This window comes from Styela clava, chromosome 13 (assembly GCF_964204865.1).
Source record: "Styela clava chromosome 13, kaStyClav1.hap1.2, whole genome shotgun sequence".
NCBI lineage: Eukaryota > Metazoa > Chordata > Ascidiacea > Stolidobranchia > Styelidae > Styela > Styela clava.
The window spans coordinates 1,190,541-1,201,297 of NC_135262.1; positions in this window are offsets into that span (position 1 = coordinate 1,190,541).

Sequence of the window (10,757 nt, forward strand, 5' to 3'; positions counted from 1 at the left end):
CTAAAGCTATTTCAATTGCTATTTCAATAAGCTCGTGCAATAAGTGTTGTCGGCCTACACTTGCAAACGGATGGGAATTGATTTAACTGTCCGGGTCATGTGCGTTCATCTAACTTATTTTCTTGTTTCAGTGTAATATATAGATTCTATACTAAAACATATATAGCGTGTTGCAAGCACGTCTGTATCAGAAGAGAATGAATATTGCAAAGAACTGCAATTGTCCTATTGCTTGGCTGACTGGATGTTTCAAAGATCGTCAAATAGAATGGCTTGGAGAAGGCGAATATTGAAATTATAAATCGTTTTACTTAGTTGCCGTTCGCGCTTTTATTGTTTGGTCAAGAATTTGTTTAACAAAATGAACCAAGATCCGAGATAAATAGATATTTTACACATTCATTCCAATCAAACGTTCTTTATGTTTTTTACAGCCAACAGATGAAGCCAGTCAGTAGTTAATTTTTCATCAAAATAAAAATACACTTGTGCAAACAAAAAGTAGGGAAAAAATGAAAATGACATTTCATGGTGAAGGTTGACCCAAAAAAAGGCAATGTTGGTTATTGAGCAGCAACACTCATAAATCTATAGTTTAGCGTTTATGTTAGTTGAACGAACAGTTACTATTTGATGTAGGGTCATGGCCATTGGGCGAAGAGCAATTGATGCAAAGGTGTAAGTAGGACTCTACGCTTCGCAGGTGATTCTTCACTTGTGTGGTGCTACAAATCCATTCTTGTCTGTCAATTTATAAGTTATAGATAGATAGAGTTCGACAGAAGAATCTAACTATGTGTTTAGATGGTAGGTTTTGAGAATGTCGAATAGGGAACAGCTCAGTCCGGCAGGTGATAAAATTTAGGAATTTTTTTTCCCAATGATAATCTGATCGGACATTTTATTTACCATCATTCTTTTGTATCGATCAACACCATGATAATTTTGCAGACTGCATTTAATCATTTTTGTATTTTGCAGGCTACATTTACCTATTTTGTATTTTTCAGGCTGCATTTAACCATTTTTGTATTTTACATTTTACATTTAACCATTTTTGTATTTATCAAACTGATTCTAACCATTTTTGTCATTTTCAGGCTGTATTCAACCATTCTTTGTATTTATTAGTCTGCATCTAACCATTTTTGTTTTTTTCAGTCTGCATTTAACCTTTTTTATATTTTGCAGGCTGCATTTACCTATTTTGTATTTTTCAGGCTGCATTTAAGCATTTTTGTATTTTAGGCTGCATTCAACCATTTTTGTATTTTGCATTCAACCATTTTTTGTATTTATTAGTCTGCATCTAACCATTTTTGTATTTTTCAGTCTGCATTTAATTTTTTTTGTATTTTGCAGGCTGCATTTAACCATTTTCGTATTTATTAAACTGAATCTAACCATTTAGTGTTTTTCTGGCTGCATTTAACTATTTTGTATTTTTCAGGCTACATTCAACCATATTTGTATTTTTCAGGCTGCGCTCAACCATTTTTGTGTTTTTCAGGCTGCATCTAACCATTTTCGTGGTTTCAGGCTGCATTCAACCATATTTGTATTTTTCAGGCTGCGTCTAACCGTTTTTGTGTTTTTCAGGTTGCATCTAACCATTTTCGTGGTTTCAGGCTGCATTTAACCATTTTTGTATTTTTCAGGCTGCATTTGACCATTTTTGTATTGTTTAGAGTCTAAACTTTACCCTCATTCTCAGCCATTTATCATTTGTGTCCATTATTAATTTAGTATTTCGCCTACTGCTCGGTTTAGCGTAGGCTGACATTTGAGAATCCGAAATACTCCATAATAGGTGTCAGAATATGTCACTTTTATAGGAAACTTGATATTCCATATGAGAGTTTGTATTCCTATGGTATTCCTTAAGTCTTTGTAATCTATATCTAACAGACTCGTTAGGATTGAAAGATCCAAATATCTTTGTATATGGAAGTGGTTCCAACTTAAAGTGATTGGTTATTTCTCAGAGGTTGGTCAACTCGCTCAGTTTATTTTATAATAAGATCCCAAAGACAACACGTTTGATGCTTGGTTTCGTGGTTAGAAATAAGAAAATTCAACATATTAATTATACAAAATATAAAAAAACTCCTTATGTAAATGCACAAGGATGGTTGGAGTTGACTATATTTACATCTGTAGTTCAAGGCCAATGAGTAACACATTACCCAGGGTGTAAATAAATATGGTATATTAATGCGTCACATATTAGTGGCTTCTTGTAAAGGTCCTGTTTTGGACTAAATGTCGATAAATTAGTTGTATATAAAAGTGAAACAATATAGGGCCGCAAGTCGTTCATATATCTGGCTGCATTTTCACAAACTACTTTGTCCTAACAGTATTATATTTTAAGCATAAAGATCTGTTGATAGATTGTTACTGTCAGTAATTACTAATGTTAAATGAAGCATTCAACGTCATGGAAATAATATTGGAGATCGCTCGGTTACTTCATTTATACGGTCTTTTGATGATATTAATCATGGAAAATCATTGCTATGAAAAAGCTTAAAAATGCAATATTTTGAAAAGCAGTTATATCTTCTTTAATCTCTAGGAAATAAAAAGCTTACTGATCAGTGTTAGGAAGGCTCAATTTAAACTTGAGTCAAACTAGAATCGAACCTTCTGGAATTTATGAAAGATTATTGGACTTGTTATGTGTCAGTGTAGTAAAAACACTCAATATGATTTGGGTTATTGAAGACTTATTACTCCGAGTTTTTCTATCTGCCCATCAGCCCATGTCTCAGTGGTTGCTTACGTAGAGACTTGTTCAAAAGGAAATTTGTGATTCACTTAAAGCAAGTGATATAGAAGTATGTATAAACTAATATTTCATGTGTAACTCTGTTCCACTTACGAAGCATATTCTCTATGTAAGTCTGTTAACTGTTGTTAATTATTAACTCATCATACAACGCACGGTACCAAGTAATAAGACTCTCAGCGATATTGTGTAAATATATTTATAGACTTTGTTCTCAGGCAATATTTATTCTTGTATCAGGCATGAAGACTATTTAATTACCTCTGATTTAAACTCGCCTTATTCTGTACCAAATGAACCTTCACGTGAAGTCCTCGTAATAGTTTGACGTCACAGAATTTTTTACAATCTACATCAAATAGTGAAATCTGTTATAACACCGCGTAGCCATGTAACAGTTAGCTTGTATAGTTTCGCAACTTAATTCTATTTTCTTGTGATCTACTTGACTTTGTGAAAGTACTTAGTAGTATCTAATGGCCTGTATTGTGAGCTAAAGATAGGTCTAGAACCTATATACTTAAACTTCATTAGCAGTGTTGTAAAATCATGAAATTTAAGTTAGTAATGAAATTTGATATAATTATCTCGCATTTCAGCATTATGACAAGCAATTATCGATGGGAGAATTTATCTTATGGGATGAATGTGATTTTTATTCGTGGGAATGAATAGATAAAAAAGACAGGTAGTGTTATCCACACAGCTACGGTTCTCTAAAAAGTACTTTTCATTTAGTTTTTGCTAGATCAGTTACACGGTTAAGTTAAAAGTATAAACTGAAAAATGGGTTCTCTTGATGCTTATGATTTGATGTACTGTGGGAAAATGATGATGGCACTAAACGAGTAAGTACATAGAATTTAACTTGAATTCACTGATCAGTTAATATTGTAGGTTTGTAATGTTTAATTATTCAGTAATTGTTTAAATATTTTTACTACTTTTAATACTTCTGTGAGAGCCAAAACAATATATAGTATCGATAAATTCCCTCGGCAAATTTAAATTATTTTAAGATTTATGGACACCCTACCGTATATATTCAGTATTTTCATGTATCACGATCCAGCATTCTCGCAGTCTGTGGAGGTGCATGCCCACCTTGTTAAGAACCCCCTATCTAAACTGACAGAATTGTTACAAGTTAGTTAAGTTAATGTTATTCTGCTGAAGTAAGCAATGTTGCTTTTTATTTGCGAATCATCTCGGTTCATTGGCATAGTCTATTGTTAGTGGCATGGTGTATACCGTTTCTATATACAGCAGTGGTTTTCAATCTTTTTGGTGGAGCGTAACCACTACCGCAATACCAGTAAAATGTTTGAAGAATTGTACCGGATGTCATACCAGGGAGTGCCCTGAATCATAAAATAAAGACAGCATTAAGAAATCTTGTTATATTTTCATTTTCACAATATTTATCGTGGAATTAATGGTTACTTCAAGACGAAGCTATCAAACATACGAATATTTCACATTTCGTGAAAATTGCATTTATTTACTAGAAAATTTAGTAGTAAGATGATTATTTCGATATTTATCAGTCAGGAGGAAAAAAATACCATTTAACCATTGATAAAAGACCAAATAATATAAAGGCAAAACAACAAAATTGGTGGCATCCTGCGATTTTTCGAACTTTTTGGGTTAGAATATTGACAATTCTGTAAAAATTAAAAATTTTGATGAGATAATTAAATTATTCCAAACTTTTCCTGTCCCGGAGCAGAAAATATTAATTCATTAATAATAGAGGACTAATATAAGTTTCATAGCAACAAAAAATTGTGTTCATATCCTGCGATTTTTTGAATTCGAATATTGACAATTTTGTAAAAAGTTGAAAATTTTGATGAGATAATCGAGGGTTTATGTTGACAATTTTGAAAAAACTTTATTGTGTTCGAGGATTGATAATTTTGTAAAAATTGAATATTTTTGTAAAAATCGAATTTTTTCGAACTTTCCCGGTCTCGGGGGAAAAATATGAATTTACCCGTAGAAGATGGACTAACATAAACATTTGTTTGAATAAAAAATTGTTGTGATATCCCGCAATTTTTCGAACTTTTCTGGGTTCGAATATTGGCAATTTTGTGAAAATTGAACATTCTCGGTAAGATAATCGAATTTTTCAAGCTTTTCCGGTCCCGGGAGCAAAATTATGAGTTATCCAATGAAAATTCCATTAAAAAAAAATTTGAAATAATTCAATATCCTCTAAAAACATATGTTTACAAAATTACCAATATTCGAACCTCAAAAAGTTCGAATTGAGATTTTTACAGATGTTTTAACTTTTCAGCTCGTTTTTCTGTAATAAGGATTATTTCCAAATCAGTATCTATAGATTACTCCTTCCTAGTCATGTCTGAAAGTATTTTTGCGTTTCCAAGTACATTTCGTTTGACACGGAAACACGTTAGTATAAAATTCGGGAATATAAGTTTGATATTTGCCTGGCGCGGTGGTTACGGAACACCAATTAAACAAAATATTGGTCTATTCGAACTCGGATTGAATGAAAACTTGCGTAACCTCTTGACTGTACTGGCGGAATCCCAAAATGCCGCGGAACCACGGTTGAAAAACACTGCTATATAGAATATGGTTTTAGGTGGTCAGTCAGAATTTTATATCAGCAAAAAAACATAAGATAAATAAAGGACGGTGGGGTAAAAACAAAGGAAAACCCAATTTTTTGTCACCTTACCTAAGAAGATCGGATTAAAGGAATATCAATGCTTGTGTTTAACCCGAATCCATGGGTCTTTAAAACGATATCTTGGTGAACTCTTCCTGTAAGTGAGTTGGACTGATAATTAAATAAGGATGTATATAGGCTTCTCTCATCTTAAAATATAAATTGAAACTGCTTATTCATGCAATATTATACGTTTTAATTTCAGACAGAGAGAGCAAAGTGCTTAGTGACTTTGCAATTATGGTTGGCGATGAGAAAATACCAGCACACAGAAATGTTCTGTCAGCAGGATCAGATTACTTTCGTGCAATGTTGTCTCATGAAATGAGTGTTGAATCTTAATTTATCATGTAATGGAAGATATACTCACGCAAAACTAATATTTAGACATATTGTTTTTCTCCGTTCTATTGTAAAATATTTATAACTGATTAACAAAACCAAGATCCTCAGAAAATCATTTATTGTCCTATGTTCCAGAATGTTGAGAGCAGCACTGGCATTGTGGCAATGAAACAAGTTCAATACTCAAGTGTGGAAACTTGCATCAATTACATTTACACTGGTAATCTTCCCACTTCTGGTCGTGAGGAGCGTGAACAATTGATGTTTACCGCTCATATGCTCCAATTACAAGGTGAGTGCTTTATGGTAATTCTCTTATATTAATATTTCGTATTGAGTTGAACGTTCAATCAAACTTGGGCAATAACCTGACTTGAACTTAGCTTTGCCAGTAGTAGAGCATTTGCTGTGATGACCAATAGCAATATATTCACACATGAATGTGCTGTGTGAAACCTATGCAGAATATTTCTTCGCAATTTGAATTATGGGATATTTAATGGAGTGACAAACAAGCCAGTTTCAATTAACTCAGAAGTAAGACTCCAGTTCATAAAGGACTATTTTTAATTTATATGTGAAATTTCTACTATGTGTTTTAAACACAGGTATGTGTGACAAAATTGCAATATCTCTCGAAGAAGAACTGAGTCCAGAATCGTTCTATTCAACAAAAATGATCGCAAACACTTTCAACTGCACTAATTTAGTTGAAAGTTGCAACAAATATGCTCTGGAGAATTTTCAATCAATTGCTGCTGACGATGATTTCAAACATTTGGATAAAGATTATGTTTCTTTCCTGCTTGGATCAAAAGGAGTCAATGTAAGTTATCTAAAGTTACAGTTTTTCAGATTGACTCGTTTAGTACCCTGCATTATTTCAACAGAAATACAATGTAACTGTATTATTATTCATTATAGCCAGGTTCCATCTAAGAAATCTAAAGTTATAATGAAATTTATTCTAATTTTTCATCTTTGTGCTTCCTGTCTATCCAGGTTCAGTTTCAAAACTACAAATTTATAAAAAAAAATTTCAATTGTAGGCCTCTGGATCTGTCAAATGCAAAGCTTTGATTATTTGGACTAGCTTCGATTTGGAAACTCGGGCATCGATGTTCGAAGAATTATTTGGTAACCTGGATTTGAAGAAATTATCAAAAGTTTTTGGTGGAAAAAGAGGTTTATGAATAATTTATAAATATTATAGTTTCTAGAAAACTTGAATCCGTGTTAGTTTTAGAAGTGCTGAACTTTGAATTTCTTTACAATAAGTTTGATTTGTTGACTGATAATTTTAAACATTGAATAATTTTAAAGATTGAATAATCTATTCTTAATGAGAATATTTCTAATTTCAATTTTCTATCCGAGTGGATAGAGAAATAGAAAACCCGATAGATTGTAGTAACAGCTGGCCAATTCATCACGCCAGATGCATAGGCTCAACTGTGACTATATCGAATATGTTTATTTAACTTCATCTTATATATTCACTTAAAATGAATTTAATTTTGGTATTCAGCCTTTGGTCTTTGACTCTGCACGTTGCCTCAGAGCACTTTTAAAGATTTCAACCGGTGGATCGCAATTTGTTGCTGAGGATATTGACATCAAAATTATGTTTACTCGATAATACTAATTCATAGAATGTAATTTAACGAAAGTTGGTAGTTGCTGAGACAAAGCTTATATTGATGGATTTAAATAATACTGTAAAACATGGCATAAGACAAACATTTTAGCAAATATATAAATATTATAATTTATTTTCGAAATTTTCACTTTTTATGGTTGCGGGTCATGTGAAAAATTGTCTATCCTTCATGCTACATTTCTTGTGCTGCTGGATTTGAGAATTAATGGCAACAACAGAGTAAATTCTCATTCCACATAACATATGTTTCAGTTTAGCTTCGTCAATCAGATGAAATTCTTCAAGTTATTTCACTTTTTCCTTTTCAGATCATGGACCGACCAGTAATCTAGTTCACCCGAATAACGGTAAGTTTATAGCAAAAGCTGAGCTGCTGGTTGTTTGTTAAATAGTTGAGTTCATAGTCTTATAAAAAATGTTCAAATTTATCATACAAGGTAAAAAAATCTTCAAAAAATGTGCGTGTGCATAACTCAGCATAGTTTATATATTCACACCGAGCACGGTGGCCCAGTCGTAACTGCCTAATTGTGTTCTGGCGTCGCGTGTTGAAGATGTTAGGTTATTTATTACTTTAGGTCTCATACACATTTTTCCGGATCGATTGATTGAAAATATTCAAAATATACTGGGAATGGACTTCACATCATTTGTTCATATAAACAACTCAATTCGCGTATTGACTTAAAGTTTCCTATATTATTTCAGAGATTGCCGTTTTTGATAGAATGTCAAAATCAATTCAATCATTTCGTCCTAATGTGAGAACCTGGACAAAACTGCAGGTTTGTACAGTTCAACTCTATTATTGGTGCCATTGTTTAAATAATCATATTTTATTCTTTTGTCAGTGGCTGCTTTGCTCTAGGATCCCCACTGTGATGTCCCTGATTACAAGTTGGGTATATTTGGACTATTCTGAGTCTACTTTGCACGATTAACATGGGATCATGATTCATACTGAATTTGGCTTGTATGTTTTGACAAAAATAATAAATTGCTCTACATAAAAGATAAATTACAAAAAAATAAAGCTATTTTTAGATTTTAAAACGTTTCAGCTTATATTATGTTCGTGGAGACAACTCGGTTTCGCTACATATACATGATATTTTCTATGAGCAAATTACATGGAGTTACGGAGTCCAAGTGACTCAGTGAATTTAGAATGCCTAGATTAGATAAAATTAGACCCCCATATTTGACTTGAAACTTTATTTGAAGGTTTTTGAGTTTTTTTTAAAAAAAAATTTGTTTATGGTCTATGGTTCGGGATAACTTGATGTTATTGTAATATTAGTTTTTGGGGCTTTGAATCGGACACTACACTCTTGTCAGCCTGACTAGTGGATTTATAGAGTTTGAAAACATGAATCTGTCATGAACAAACAATTCATGGCTAAGCATAAAATTGCTTTCCTAAAAATCAGTTTTCTTCTGCTTTAACATCCAATTCATGGTTATGAGACACCACGGGTTCGTTGAATTAAATCCAACATTATATTTGACAGAGAATCAGTGATTGCAGTTTGTTGGCAAAGACTTCATTGCTGTTGTACTTGGCAACGTCATCTATGTTCTTGTGTTTGATGGAACCAACTATCAACTCGATTATACTGATACCAATGCTACATGGGTTGAACTGCCAGATCGGAAAACGACAAAGGAAAGGCGTGACTGCTGTTGCATTTGAAGGTTGGTACGAGCTTGGATCATGTTTTAGAGTGTAATATTCAAATTTCCCATGGTTGATGTTATAAATAAAATGTCACAATTACCCGAATATGAGTTACCGTATTTTCCGGCGAATAAGACGATTTTCTAGACCTAAATTTTTGGCCTAATTTAGGGGGGGTCGTCTTATTGGGCGAATAAGGTAATATTAATTTTTTTCGATGTCAGTTTTTTCTGCAATTAGGACCATGAAATATCTTGCGAGCGATAATATGCCCTCCCCGACAGTTTAGTTTGATGAATAGGCGTTCTCGCTTGGTAAATCTGGAATATAAACGCTTTTTAATTATTGTATTTGAAGTTTCCACATTTGCGTGTGCATCACGAGCAGAGTATAAGTCGCCAAGATGGCGTCGCATTTGTGTGTGCATCACGAGCAAAAGTAATCGATGAAATGAGAGAGGCGGGCGCGCACGCCATCGCGAGAGAAACATCAATCTGTTAATCATTACTAGACAGATCAAAGTCATTGCGCGATGACCGAACCCGAATATCAAATTTCAATACTTTGAATTGCCCATGCGTAAATACGGAGGTCTCACCATGGATTTATAATTAGCCGCAGAAATATTTGAATAATATAATATTAACGCAAATAAACAACATTTGAGCGGAAACTAAATTTAACAATGGACATTTAAATATATAACTTTTAAAAACACGAAATTCAAGTCAAGTAAATTTTTTCATCATCATCGTTATCGTCAAACAATCGACCCCAGTCTTCGGCGGACACCTGATCGTCATAGGGGTCATTTTTGGTTGGTGTTGGTTGAGTATTGCGGTCGTCCTCGCCGTCATCCAACCATAAGAGATCGTCCTCCGTCCCATCCATAGCGTTCGAAATGCCGCATTTTTTAAAAGACCGTTTTACTGTTCCAACCTTAATGTCTCCCCACGATTTCAAAACCCATTCACAAACCGTGGCGAGTGATGCGGCGCGCATATTTCCGGCTGGAGTGAAAGTTTGGTCCCCGGAAGCCATCCATTCATTCCAGCATTTACGCAGCCGATCTTTAAAAGGTTTATTTAGACATACGTCCAATGGCTGCGTGACAGATGTTAGACCACCGGGAATCACGGCAATATCTGTGTTGCACCGTCTAACTGCTTGTTTTACATTTTCACAGAGATGTGATTTAAACATGTCCCAAACAAGCAGGGATCTTGGTTTCAGGAGTCCACCAGGACGACGCGACCACACTTCATTTATCCACCTTATACACCCCTCGTCATCCATCCATCCGTTTTTTTGAGTGTGGACGATCATTCCATTCGGGAATTTTTGTTTTTTTGGAAAGGTCTTCCTTTTAAAAATTACCATAGGCGGCAATTTTGTTCCATCCGCAAGGCACGATAGAACTACTGTGAAACATTGTTTCTCGTGGCCTGATGTGCTAACCCATATAGTTTTCTCGCCAACTTTATTAATAGTTTTGTTTCCTACCATATCGAAATATACAGGTGTCTCGTCCATATTTCCGATCATCTGTAACGGGTAATCGTGTTTTTGACGGTGA